This window comes from Euprymna scolopes, chromosome 37 (genome assembly GCF_053919585.1).
Source record: "Euprymna scolopes isolate OS-2025 chromosome 37, ASM5391958v1, whole genome shotgun sequence".
In the NCBI taxonomy this organism is placed as follows: domain Eukaryota; kingdom Metazoa; phylum Mollusca; class Cephalopoda; order Sepiida; family Sepiolidae; genus Euprymna; species Euprymna scolopes.
Window position 1 is genome coordinate 11,036,903 of NC_136518.1, and position 13,941 is coordinate 11,050,843.

General features: G+C 38.7%; 1 long non-coding RNA gene across 1 annotated transcript in view; it reads left to right on the plus strand.

Moving 5' to 3' along the window:
• The window catches only part of LOC145261086 (uncharacterized), a 118,221-nt gene that overhangs the window by 19,254 nt on the left and 85,026 nt on the right, over positions 1 to 13,941 (plus strand). The window lies entirely within an intron of this gene.

Consider the following 13,941-nt stretch of genomic DNA (forward strand, 5'->3'; position numbering starts at 1 on the left):
CGGTTCACGTTGCACTTGAACTTCTGCATGTCAGTACAGTTGGGGAAGCAGGAACTTGGAATGGAATTCCAGAGTCTAGCGGTTCTGGAGAAGAAACTACTGGAGTAGAAAGATCTTTTGCATCTAGGGATCTCTACTGTGTGGGGGTGGGATTTAGCTGCCTGTCGGGTTTGTCGAAGGTGTCTAGCATTGTTTTTACTGTGTTTATACGGAATTTTAGTTAGATTTTCAGGTCAACCATAAAGCTTCAGTCGCCAGAAGAAGACAGTTCGTTCGCCGTTTCTTCTGTCTCCCATGGCTGATACTTTTTAACTTTTAATTCTTTCGTGACTTTCTTGGTGATTGCTTCTATGAATTTTTAAAGTAAATCAAAAAAAATAGTGAAAACAGCAATTCATTTGAGAAATACATATTTGATTCCAACTAGTCATTTTCATTTTTAACATCATAGCATATTTTTTACAAAAAAAAAAAAAAAAAAGAAAAAATGGAATTCGCTACAGTTTCTTTATAAAGATAATTATTCCGATAATGAATATTATTAAAATGGCGAAAAATTATGTGCATTGCTTTGTCTTTTCCGAAGGCAATATCAAGTTTGGTTTTAGTGTTATTATTGCTACGTGCCTAAGGAATTTTAATTTGGGTTTTCAAGTCCACTATCAAATCCCAGTCATTGACGGAAGATAACTATCTCTCTCTCTCTCTCTCTCTCTCTCTCTCTCTCTCTCTCTCTCTCTCTCTCTCTCTCTCTCTCTCTCTCTCTCTCTCTATCTATCTATCTATCTCTCTCTTTCACACACACACACACACACACACACACACACACACACACACACACACACACACACACACACACACACACACACACACACACACATAAGATCAGGCTCCAGACCAATGTTTGTTAACTTTTACTGATTTCATCACTTCGTTTCCGATTGCAACTATCACTCAAATCTTTAGGGCAACAACTTAATATGTACCGTAAAGACCCTTTCTTTGCACATAGTTTCCAATTAGGTTGCACTAGGCATCAGGGAGATTTTCTAAGAAACAAGATCTCCAATGTAGAGACGTTAAGTTAACCGTAGTATTATCGTTTAAAAAAATCAACAAAAAATCTACGAAAAAAAAAACAAAAACAAAAACAAACAAACAAAAGCGATCAAAACAAGCAGTCCAATTGTCTATGGCTTTATAGCGTAATGGGTTAGACGCCGGGCTGTAATATATACGGTCTGGGGTTCGATTCCTAATAACAGTCAAGCTACGCTGAAGATGTGTGAGGTTCCGAAACATGCATGTCCTTTTACTGTTTTAAAAAAATAATAATTAAAAAAAAAAAAAATTATTTGTTTACGTCCAAATAAATATAAGGGCGTTTTTCTAAGAAACAAGATCTCCAAGGTGGAGACGCTAAGTTAACCATATTATTATCGTTAAAAAAATCAACAACAGATCTACATTATATATACTAGCAGTTTTGCTCAAGCCTTACATACTGTTCATAACTTGCCCTACGTGTGAATACATTTTGGATATGGATCGAATTTTTGGTACAGCATTTGGTACATTTTTTACAGATCCGTTACGTTATGCAGAAACAAACGCTTATTATTATGCTAATACCGACTATTTTCGCGCATATACTCTTCATAAAAATGAGAAATTCTTTGCTTAGATATCTGCTCTGTTGTTATATTAAACATACACTGAACTTCTAAAGAAAAAGGATTAGTATACGAAAAGAGTGAAATATAATGGAAAAAAACATTTTTTACCAAAACAACATATATGTGGGTGTACTAGTGTGTGTGTGTGTGTGTGTGTGCGTGTGTGCGTGTGTATTACTGTATTAGTGTGTGTGTGTGTATTAGTGTGTGTGTGCGTGTGTGTGTGCGTGTGTGTGTATTACTGTATTAGTGTGTGACTGTGTGTGTGTATTAGTGTGTGTATTAGTGTGTGTGCGTGTGTGTGCGTGTAAGTGCGTGTGTGTGTGCGTGTGTGTATTAGTGTGTGTGTGTATTAGTGTGTGCGTGCGTGTGTGTATGTGCGTCGCGTGCGTGTGTGTGTGTATTAGTGCGTGCATGTGTGTGTGTCTGTGTGTGTGCGTGCGTGTTTGTTTGTGCGAGTGTGTGCGTGTGTGTGTATTAGTGTGTGTGGGGGGGGGGGTAGATAGATAAATAGATATATAAATAGATAGAGATAAATTATAAGTAGCGGTACATGACGTAGTAGTGTTTTGTGCTACAAATATGCTTATTTGGGGGGCTTTGTCCCGTCACTTAAGCCAAGAGTATTTATCTGGTACGCCCCCCCTTCCCAACACACACGTTCTGAATCAACAAGAGTTCCGTTTCCTTTTTTCTTTTTTTTTTTTTTTTCTGATGTCCTTCAATCTAAAGTTCCCAGTTCCTCGAACGATAATTGCTTTGTGCAACTCGGAATCTGTGGCCGGAACTGAAACGGACACTTAGAGCATATATATATATATATATATATATATATATATATATATATATATATATATATATATATATATATTGAATAGAAGGTCAGAAAAACATTGGTACCGTCAGTTTCAAGCCTAACATAAGGGGGACCGGTTAATGGTAAATCGTAAATAAAGTTAGCCTCTCGTCAGCCGATTTGCCATTAACTGGTCCCCCTTATGTTAGGCTTGAAACCGACGGTACCAATGTTTTTCTGACTTTCTGTACAATTTTAAATAAATCAATATTAAGCTCTTATATTGAAAAAGGTTTTTCTTTGTAATCGAGCACTTTGTTGGAATTCTTTCTCAAAAAACAGTAAACATATATATATATATATATATATATATATATATATATAATAAATTCCACAGCCAAACAACGTTGCAGCTCACAAGAGCCATGACAGTCAAAGAACCGGAAGTCCAAGACTCGAGTTTCGCCCTCATTTAGGGACATCAGTTAGACACATCCGAACTCAGGATTCGAAACCCGAGCCTCTTGCATGCAAGGCAAGCACTCTACCAACTGAGCAAACGCCCTGCACACAAGAATTCTATTAACCAACACAGATCAAGCAAACCGCGCCGAAATCCGACTGTGAAATGAACCTACCTCGTATCGACAAGGCTCGGGTTTCGAATCCTGAGTTCGGATGTGTCTAACTGATGAGCCCAAATGAGGGCGAAACTCGAGTCTTAGACTTCCGGTTCTTTGACTGTCATGGCTCTTGTGAGCTGCGACGTTGTTTGGCTGTGGAATTTATTATATACATTCTCTCACATTCTGAAAATCATATATATATATATATATATATATATATTAAATTGTAATTCAATGAATTTCAAAAATCTCTCATTGAAATGAATTTCATATCAAAGAATTTTTATTATTCTAAGCAAGACAAAGAATGCTTTAGAAAGTTAATCTCCTTAACCTATAGGGTTTCGATGTCTACCATCTCATCAGAGGAGAGAAGATATTAGCAAATATTTATAAGGTATGCACCCTATGTGCTAAAGTCAGTGAGAGTTTTTTGAAATTCATTGAATTACAATTTAATTTATTTGCTCTATCTTGCATATCGAGCAATTCTTGTTTAGATGGGATAACTTATAGAATATTACTGCCAGTAATATTTTGTAAACCTTACAATCTCATGTTTCCATAACAACTGATTGTTAAATAAAAACTATTCTGAAGAATATATATATATATATATATATATATATATATATATATATATATATATATATATAATGATTGCAACGTCTTGTCAGACGAATGCCACTCCCTCAGGTACTGAAAGTCCATGAGCCGAAAAGACTTTAGTCCTGTCGGCAAAATTCCCACGCACAAGCAGACATGACACTGAAGAGGGTCACTGGTGTATATACATATATATATATACATGCACGCATGCATACGTATATACACATGCATACACATACACACATACAAATAACCCAAATATATGCATACATACATACACATTACATATAAGCATACATAGACATACTTATATATACATAAACATACACAAGACGGTCATTGTGCATACATACATATATATATATATAAACGCAAATATACATATCTACACATACACAATACATATCTGTAAACATACACACATATATACATACACCATGAATAATACACATACATACGTATACAGACACACATGCATACATACAGATATACATACATACACATATACAAATACATACACACATATGCATACATATACCCATACGTACACATATGCACATACATATATACATACACTTATCTACATATGCATATAACTACATAAATATGCACTCATACACATATACATACATGCTCACGTACATAAATACACATACACACGCCTATATACATACATGCACATATATACATACACACAAACATATATACACATACATATATATATACATATACACACACATGTACATAAACATACATACACCTATACATAGATACATATAATGATGGCAGATAAATTATTACATGCTTCCAGCATTTCAGACCTACACGCGTCACAACTTTTCCATAGCAATAGGAACATTTTTTTTTATAGACACATACCTGAGGGAGTATCTATACCTGATGGTGTTACCGAGTTTTAGCGTTGTACGACAACTAAATCTCTCTCTCGGTTCAAAATGTTGACATCCAGCAACAAGCAAGAGCAAGATAGCCAGCAACAAGTCAAACTGCAGACCAGCTTAATGCGGGTACTGGTCTCCCGTTTTATGTTTTTTAACTCAGAGATTTGCTTCTCCTAGAGGGGTTGCCTTCACCATGGCTTACGGGAGCCCCCTCCACCCTGCATACACATGGAAATAAACACATGCGTACATACAAATGTATGCCAACATATGTATGCTTGTGTACACACATACAAACATAATCACGTAGAGGCACACATATACGCATATACACACATGCACACACATAGGTACACACATATACATGCAAAATACACATGAATAAATAGTCCAAAAGTCATAAATAGTAAGTGATCAGCACATAATTTTCCAAACAAATCAACGTATGAACCGACGAGAAAACAGTCCAACTGAAAATGATTTAAAGACGCTTGTATTTTTTTTTTTTTCAAATAAAGTTTGTTTTAGACTCATTCTTTAAATCATTTTCAGTTGGACTGTTTTCTCGTCGGGTCTTACATTGATTTGTTTGGAAAATTATGTGCGAGTTTGTTTATATTATTGTCATGTGCTACAGAAGAATGATTCTAAAACAAACTTTATTCAAAAAAAAAAAATCCAAGCGTCAAGCGTTATTGTCATGTGCTACAGAAGAATATATATATATGAAGTAGTTATATATATATATATATATATATATATATATATATATATATATATATATATATATATATATATATATATAACTACTTCATTTACTCACATAAAATTAATATACAAAAGTATAAATTTATGCGTGAACTTGCGTGTATTTACTTCAAAAGTGCTCAATACATAGGTAGAGCTAGTTAGTAATGTATAAAATATATATGACGATTAAGCTACACTGAATATTCCGTGTACACTCTAGGATTCTTCAGGCTTATGCACATAAGCCTGAAGAATCCTAGAGTGGATGAAACGCGGAATATTCAGTGTAGCATAATCGCCATATATATTTTATACATTACTATATATATATATATATATATATATATATATATATATATATATATATATATTTATATATATATTGTTAAAATGTCTTTGACTCGTAATAGGGGTAGATATTTATTTGGTGTCCACCGCACCAAAATGTGACACAAGGTCAGAAGATGGAAAACAGGCAAGCTCCCCTAAAAGAGGGGCACTCTTACCTCAACAAAAATTGCCTGGCCCCCCTCCCCCCCTTTGGTATTCCCCGGTAGGGGCGCCTCAGGCGGCAAGCAATAAACTTACCCCACCGGAAAGCTGGGTGGCAAGGCCTGTGAGGATGGACCTCCTTGGTGATACCCAAGTGGTGTACCTCAGTCCACCTGTCAGACTGAGTGTCAAGAACGAATCCTTGACGAGTATTCTACCCAGTCTCCCTGCAGCCGAAGCCACTAGGAAACTCAACCCCATCACGAATAATGAGGGTAGGTATTTATTTGCTTTCCCACGTAAGCAAAATATGACTCAAGGTCGGTTTTTATGTGGGGTGAAGTGGGAGGGGGAGTGGAAGGGGGAGGGAATGGTTTGTATAGGGTTGCCCCTACATAGACCAACAACCAATTGCCACAAGTGCAATGGTCACAAAGTGCAGCATCTGCGGGAACAGATACTACACTTTGAGATATTAAATTTTTTATTCACAGGAAAAAAAAATACAATTGGGAAAATGAACAAAAAACTTAGGCACAAGGTCAACTCAAAAAGAAGGGGGGATGGTGAGATTGGTTGATCCATCTCGTCTCTATTGGAAATTTTAAAAGATTTTTCTCTCGGCCAACATCTTTTATCATGGTTACCCTTTTAAATTTGTATTTATGTGTGTGTGGTGGGAGGGAGAGGGGGCCTACTTAAGCCCAATTTTAAAACATTTTTGACTTATATCAAAAAATATAAAAAAGATAACAATATTAATAAAATTTCATTTGTGTCGAAGGACATGGGAAAAAAAAGAACCCGGTCAGTAAGGCCCTCCCAACCCTGTCTGAAATGCTAGACCACCCGTTTCACTCTGGTTTTAAAGAAACCAGGATTTCGCTGGCAGCCTATAAATAGAGGGGGGAGGGGTTGTGTCCTAAATTGTTGTTTTTTGAGGTTAGGGGTCTTGGAGGCTTTCTAATAAGGGAAACAAGGTTTATTCAGCTGGCTGAGAGGCTGAAAAAAGTAGAATTGAAAAGGGGCGGGGGTCCAACAGAAACCCTAGAACCACGTCCTCCACACCTAGGCGGGGAACACGTATTCAAATTTGGCCCCTCTTTATACACATAGACTTGCTACCTGTATCCATTTCTTTCAAAAACCACACGATGCAGCCTTCTTCTGTCGCATCTGATCTTTACCTGTAGTTGGTGTTTAAAGAAAGCGATCAGATCCTGATCAGAAAAAGTCAGCACCCCAAGCCATCTTGCAGTCTCGACATCCAAATCACCATTCTCGCCATGGCCAGGATTGCGATGTAGACCATTTGTCTCCCTGGTCCCACGGCAGCCTCATGTTGTTCACTACGTTTGATATCGGACGAGGATGCTCGGGGTCGATGTGAGTCATCACCTTACCAACATATTACCAGTACTGGCGGAGTTCACAGCAATTGAAAAATGCGTGATCAGTTGTTTCTGCGGCTGTCATCCCGCAACGGGGACAGACCGGTGAATCCAAGAAACCAGAACTGCATTGTATATTGTTGAGGGGAAGTGCGTTTCAGGCCAATCACCAGGTCAGAGAGAACTCTGAATTGTCCAGATGACTTGAACTTGGTGCTCAACTCCACACGAAGTGGATCTCACTCTGCTGCCAACCCAAGCGCACGCATAGCGAGTCATTGGCAGCCCCCCTCACTAGATCCCTGTGGAGTTCCCTACGGGTGGGAGTCACAAGGTCGCTGGACCCTAGTAGTCATTTTAGCACGGCTCGGCACTCTTTCAGGAAGGCTGAATCTCCCCGCGGCCTGCAACAATTATCGATAGAGAGGTCGAGAACGAGGTCGGGAAAGATGGCAATGATTGCGGGGTGCCACGGTTGATCATCTTGAAGGTAGTGGCTAAGGAAAGCCAGCCTCTCAGCGTCTCAATGACACTTCAAGTCCAACAATCCCAAACCTCCCTTACACGGACGTTGAATACAGACCTGTCTGCTCACCCAGTGTCTTCATCTGTCCCAAAGGAGCGAGGACAAGAGTTTGACAAGAGCTGTTAGGTGTTGTGCAGGCAGAGGAAGTACGGCCAGTCGGTAAAGGATAAGAGGGAAGACGTATGTGGCGCAGGCCTCAGCTCTACCCTTTAGAGAAAGTTTCCTAGGAAGCCACGCGTTGACCGTAACCTCTATCTTTGAGTGTACTTTCCACCAATTCTTGTCAAGCTGGAGACCTGGCCCGAACCACACGCCAAGGATCCGAACCAGGCCATCCGTTCAGCTGAAGGGTGCCGGGAGGTTTGCATTGCCACTCCAGGCACCCAACCGCAGTCCGACCGACTTGCTGCGGTTTATCTTGGCCCCTGTGATTCTTTCATACTGTGCAAGCACCTCTGACACGATGTATCTGAAGCGCGACACGAAGACTGTGACATCATCGGCGAATGCGGATGCCTTGGCAGCTGGGCTGCCAGGCAGAGCCATTCCGCGCAGAGCCAAATTTGCCTCCCCACGTCTCAGCTTGCGGAGCAGAGGCTCCAAGGCCAGGACGTAAAGCAGTGGACAACCCTGATGAACTGACCGAGAGATAACAAAGGGTTTCGAGTGCTTTCCGTTGACTTGCACGACAGCCATGGGCTGTTGATACATCATGGAGATCCACTTGTAGAAGTCCGATTTAAAACCGACGGCCTCTAAGACAGACGCCAGGAAACGATTGTCGACCTATCGAACGCTTTGGACTGATCTAAGTTGATCAGCGCCGCTTCCATGTCGTCATCTATTCCCCCTTCTAGGATCGTGCGGATCAGGTGCAAGTTGTTCTGAATCGATCTCCCCCTTCATAGTGTAGTTTTTTTCCGGTTCAACCAACTCGCCGATAACAACCTGCAGTCAATTTAATAGGACATTCAACTCTGCATTAAGCAGAGTTATGGGCCTGTAGTTGTCTAACTCTTCCCTGCCATGCCCATCACCTTTCCTCAGCAATGTGATCACTCCCTTGGTTACCTGCCCTGGGATGGATCCCTGAGCGAACCAATGGTTGAACACATTCTTCAGAAGAGGCAGAAACATGGGCGACAGCCTCAAATACAGTTTGTATCACAGACCATCGAGTCCCAGCGATCTGTCATAGCTGACCTGCTTCAGCGCCGTAAAGACCTCTCGCTCCATCACCCGGCCCTCGTAACTAGCCATTCTAGCCGCGTCAAGATGGGAAGAGTCGGACAAATAGTCACTAAACTCAAGGACTAGAAGATCAGCCTACTGCATAAAACGCTCCTCGAAATGTTCTTGAAACCCCTCGCAGATCTCCCGAGTCGATTCAAGGGTGTGTCCATCCGGGTGTCTAACCTTTGCAATGTATTTGTCCGAGCCACGGCTAGAAATTTCACAATGCGCAATAGCGTCAGAGCTGACTGCTTCGTTTCCTATTTTTCTAAGCCTAGCTCTGACTACTTGACCTTCGTAGCACTCGCTAGTCTCACGAAGAAGGTCCTGCCTAGCTAGTTCCTGACTAACCCTATCACCCTCCCCCATAGTCCAGTCTAGTTCCTGCTCTAGCTGCTTCTTTGTCTTGGCTCTATCAAGTGCGAGGCGCTGGGCATACTTGACGAAGAACTTCTAATGTTGGCTTTTAGACCTAGCCACCACTTACTGCCGGTAACCGCCCCCACTAGTGCCTTTTTAATTAATTCTCTTAACTGGTCTCGGAAGTCTTGCATCTCCAGAAGGGAGGTGTTTAACTTCCAGTACCCTTAGGCCTATTTCCTAGCTTCAGCTGGGCCATAACTAGTTTATGGTCTGGATGCTCAACCCGAAACCTGTCGACCAGATCGCATCTAGCCATCAGATCAGCCAGGCTGGGCTCGAATCTCTCTGACCCTCTAACTTTGCCTCCTACTTTATCTAACTCTGGGTCTAAGATGGCGTTCCAATCCCCCATTACGTACGAAGACCCCACAATTTTAATGAATCATCATTATGCCAGATCAAACATACCCATTCCTGTCTCTCGATACATCTTCTATCATTATATGTGATCAGTTTTCTATAATAGTCAATCATATAGGAGCCTATTCGTGACCAGACACACACACACAGACGTTCAGCTTTATATATGTATATATATATATATATAATTTTCTATAGGAATTCGCAAAGAGGCAATATCTATTGTAAACACTTCCCTCTTTCTCACAAGACCGATTGAATTTCCCTCCCAAAAGTTCTTTCTGCTTCTGTTGATATTAAATTATTAAATTAATTAATATTATATATATATATATATATATATATATATATATATATATAACTACTTCATTTACTCACATAAAATTAATATACGAAAGTATAGATTTATGCGTAAACTTTAAGTATTTACTTCAAAAGTGCTCAATACGTAGGTAGAGCTAGTTAGTAATTTATAAAATATATATGGCGATTAAGCTACACTGAATATTCTGCGTTTCATCCACTATAGGATTCGTCGGGCTTATGCACGAATTCTGTGGTTGTTTCTTGTTTTTATATATGTTGAGGATTTTAGTTAGCCAATCAGCTTTCTAGTATCCACCGCGCCCCTTTCTATCAGCCAATGGGCATGCATTTTATCGAACAAAGGATCTGTTTTAGAACTATGTTAGTGGTTTAAGGTAGATGTTTTCCTTTTTTTTTTTATATATATATATAGATATACACATGATGGGTCTATTTCTTCTCACGACCGGCCGTGGTTTTCATCATCAAGAATTCAAAGCTTCACATATTAAGGTTCAAAGTGACCGTCTCGCTTCTAGACGTTCAAAAGACAAACTGCAGACTATCGTCTGTCGTTCTCAAACTCCCTCTGAGTTTCTCCCCCTGCTTCTGTCTGCTTAACTCTAAAGTTTTTCTATCTATATCTAGAACTTCCCATTTTTCCATGACGTCATACACATGTTAAAACGTGTGCCTTCTTTCACGTGTTCTGGATATGCGTGTCCAAAACTTTTCCTTTTTTTTTTCAAAAGGAATTTTAACCTATACTCAGTAACCTATATTTCCAATATGTTAAAAACATGTTTATTAAATTATCTTGTAGCTGCATTTTTTCAATTGAATTTTCATAACAAAATTGATAGTGCACATTTTTTTCTTGAAACTATTTTATCTCTAAGCTGTTTTACATTCCATTTTCTAATTCTCACACGTAATCTATTTCTAAACCTAAATTACGAGGTTCGAATTTCGTCTATTGCTATTTCATTTTCATTTTAACTAAATCTCTCTATTTTTATACTTACATGAAAAGGGGACAGCCCTTATCATGTAACACTGTCACAAAGTACGTGTTCAATTTAGTAGAACGTTATAATTGAAAACTGATCCCAGACGATAAAAGTCATAAAAATACTTTTTTTTTTTTCATTTTTTTTTTTTAATCTGAAAGTTAAGTTTGTAATATATGAGATTAACGTGAAAAAAAGTAAAAAAAAAAAAAAATTTGTAAATTGTGAAATTTAGAGGTGGGGGGTGGGGGCCAATTTCCTAAACGTCCGCCCATTTGACATTATAATTTTTTTTTTTTTTTTCACGCGTAAAAATACATTTTTTTTTTCATTTTAGAGATTAACTTTAGGCTTTAATCTTTCAAACACAATAAAAAAAAAAAAAAAAACATTTATGATAAGCCGGCTTTCAAAATCATGGCTCCTGTCAACTTTCACTATCAAATTGCACGTACCTAACAATACGCAACCTAACTTTATAAATAGCGATTTGTTCATTAACGTACGGCAGTCTTGTCTTAGCATGTCACTTTGGTGCGGTTAGAAGCGATTCGAAACCCGATCAGTAGCCACCACTCCATGTAAAGGAAATCCATAATCAGCTAGCTAGAGTGCTTTATTCTTTACCAATCGCAAAAAAAAGGCAGTAATTACCGAGGATACACTTAAGAGACTCAGTATTCCTATACCGTCGCGGTTAACCACCTGACAAAGGCCAGAGAATGAGTTGACCGAAACGTTGTGAAACAACAACTACTATGGAGATGAGAATAACAGTCCGCAAACAAATAAATATGCTTTATTCTTTTCCAATCGCCATGTATGGAATGGCCGATTTGGACATAATGTGTGTTCGCTAATGGGTCGAGTGGTTGTGGTTCAATCCTCGATCGAGTCATGACAAATACAGGGTGGTCGCTAGAAAAGCGGGAAATTTGTCAAACAGCGATTTATTTTTACAAAGAATAATTTTTACAAAGTTTTACAAAGAATAATTTTTACAAAGTTTTTCAAAGACAAATGTTATATTATACTCATAGATACTCAAAATGGCGTCCGTGCATTTCACTGCAGCGTCAAACGATTTATTTTTACAACACTCACACGGCACCAATAAAAAAAAATAGCAATCACGCATTTTATTCATAATCTAAGCTGAATTTCAAATTTCCCGCTTTTCTAGTGACCACCCTATATTTTTAAAATTGGTACTTGATGCCCTCTTCAGCATTTCTGATAAGGCGGGGATCAAGGGTAAGTGGAGTAATGCTGAGAAAGGAATGGCACCCGAACTATACACCTCAGTACAGTAGCTAATGAAAAGGGTGCATTTGGGCCACCCTCGACTATAGTCAACCACGTTACTTTTAATGCATTTACGCTAAATGTGGCCCAACGCTCTCTCTGCAAGAAACTGATCATAAAGTTACCTCCCTTTTCTAATTGCAATATACAGAGTGGAACGATAAAATTATCGCCCTAGAAAAGACGACATGATTCCGCTTCCGTTTGATGAAAAACGCCCCCCCCTTTTTTTTATTATTGCAGACCATCTATTAGTTGGCCAGTTGTGTAGAAATCCCAAGAGCGATAGGAGCCTTCTATAATGTCTGAAAGTGACACACGACACGAGATTGGATGCGCCGCTGTCGCTGTACAACTCATGCTGGCTACCGGACCCGTATCAAGGCGGCGATTGAGGTTGAAGGCGGCTACATTGGATAGACGTCAGCTCTAAAACCTTATAAAGTTACTTGAATTGATTTCGTCAATAAAAGTTTAAAAACAAAAACAAAAAAAAAACTGTTGTGTTGTTTTCTTTAGGGCGACAACCTTTATCGTTCCAGCCTGTAGTATTCTACAACGGTCACCCTTCTAAGAAGTGATCAGATCTAACGTTGCTTGAATGTACATACCTATAACACAATTCTCTGAATGGCGTCTCTGTCAGTGTTATCCCTGGGGTTTAACGTGGGGTTTGGCGAGAAGAAGTGCCGCCCATGTTTGACATATATCGTGTGACTCTACAGAAAAATAAATAAATAAATAAATAAATAAATAATAATAATAATAATAATAATAACAACAACAACAACAACAACAACAACAACAAAAAACAAGGCGCCATTTATTAATGCTGTTGTACTTTCATCCCTATTACCACCCTTGTCTCTTTTCCTCTATTTTTTTTCTTTTCAAGCACTCCTCGTCTTCCCTTCCCCCTACTCTCCTCATAATCAGGCGTTTGGGGAATTGCTGGTTTCAAAGGGCTCGCGCGTTGCTTTTCAACCACGTGACTATCGTTATTCTCCCTGACTTACTGAACAAAATGTCAAGCAACATGGAGGCGTGCTTTTTTTTTTCGTTATCTTCTTCTTCTTCTTCTTCTTCTTCTTCTTCTTCTTCTTCTTCTTCTTCTTCTTCTTCTTCTTCTTCTTCTTCTAGCATGTGACATTAAATATTATCAAAAAATAAAATAAAATAAATAAATAGATTTAAAAAGAAACAGTGTTTATTTCATTTTAAACTAGCATGGGTGCCCGGCGTTGCCCGTATATGCTGGAAAAAAAACCGGTCATTTTTTTTAACTTTGACCTCTATTATGACCCCTAAATATTTATTGTTTTGGGCTTAAATCCAGTTAAGTTAGATCCATGTCCAAAGAACCCATATCTAAAATTTCAAGTGTTAGACCCAAAATTGTGGGAGGAGTTCTCAAATAAATTGTTGAACTTTGACCCCTTAACAGCCAAATTTTTGGCCGAAAACCGATCACATCGATTTTCCCAATATCTCAGTATCCTGTATATCAAATTTTGTATATATAATATATACGTATAC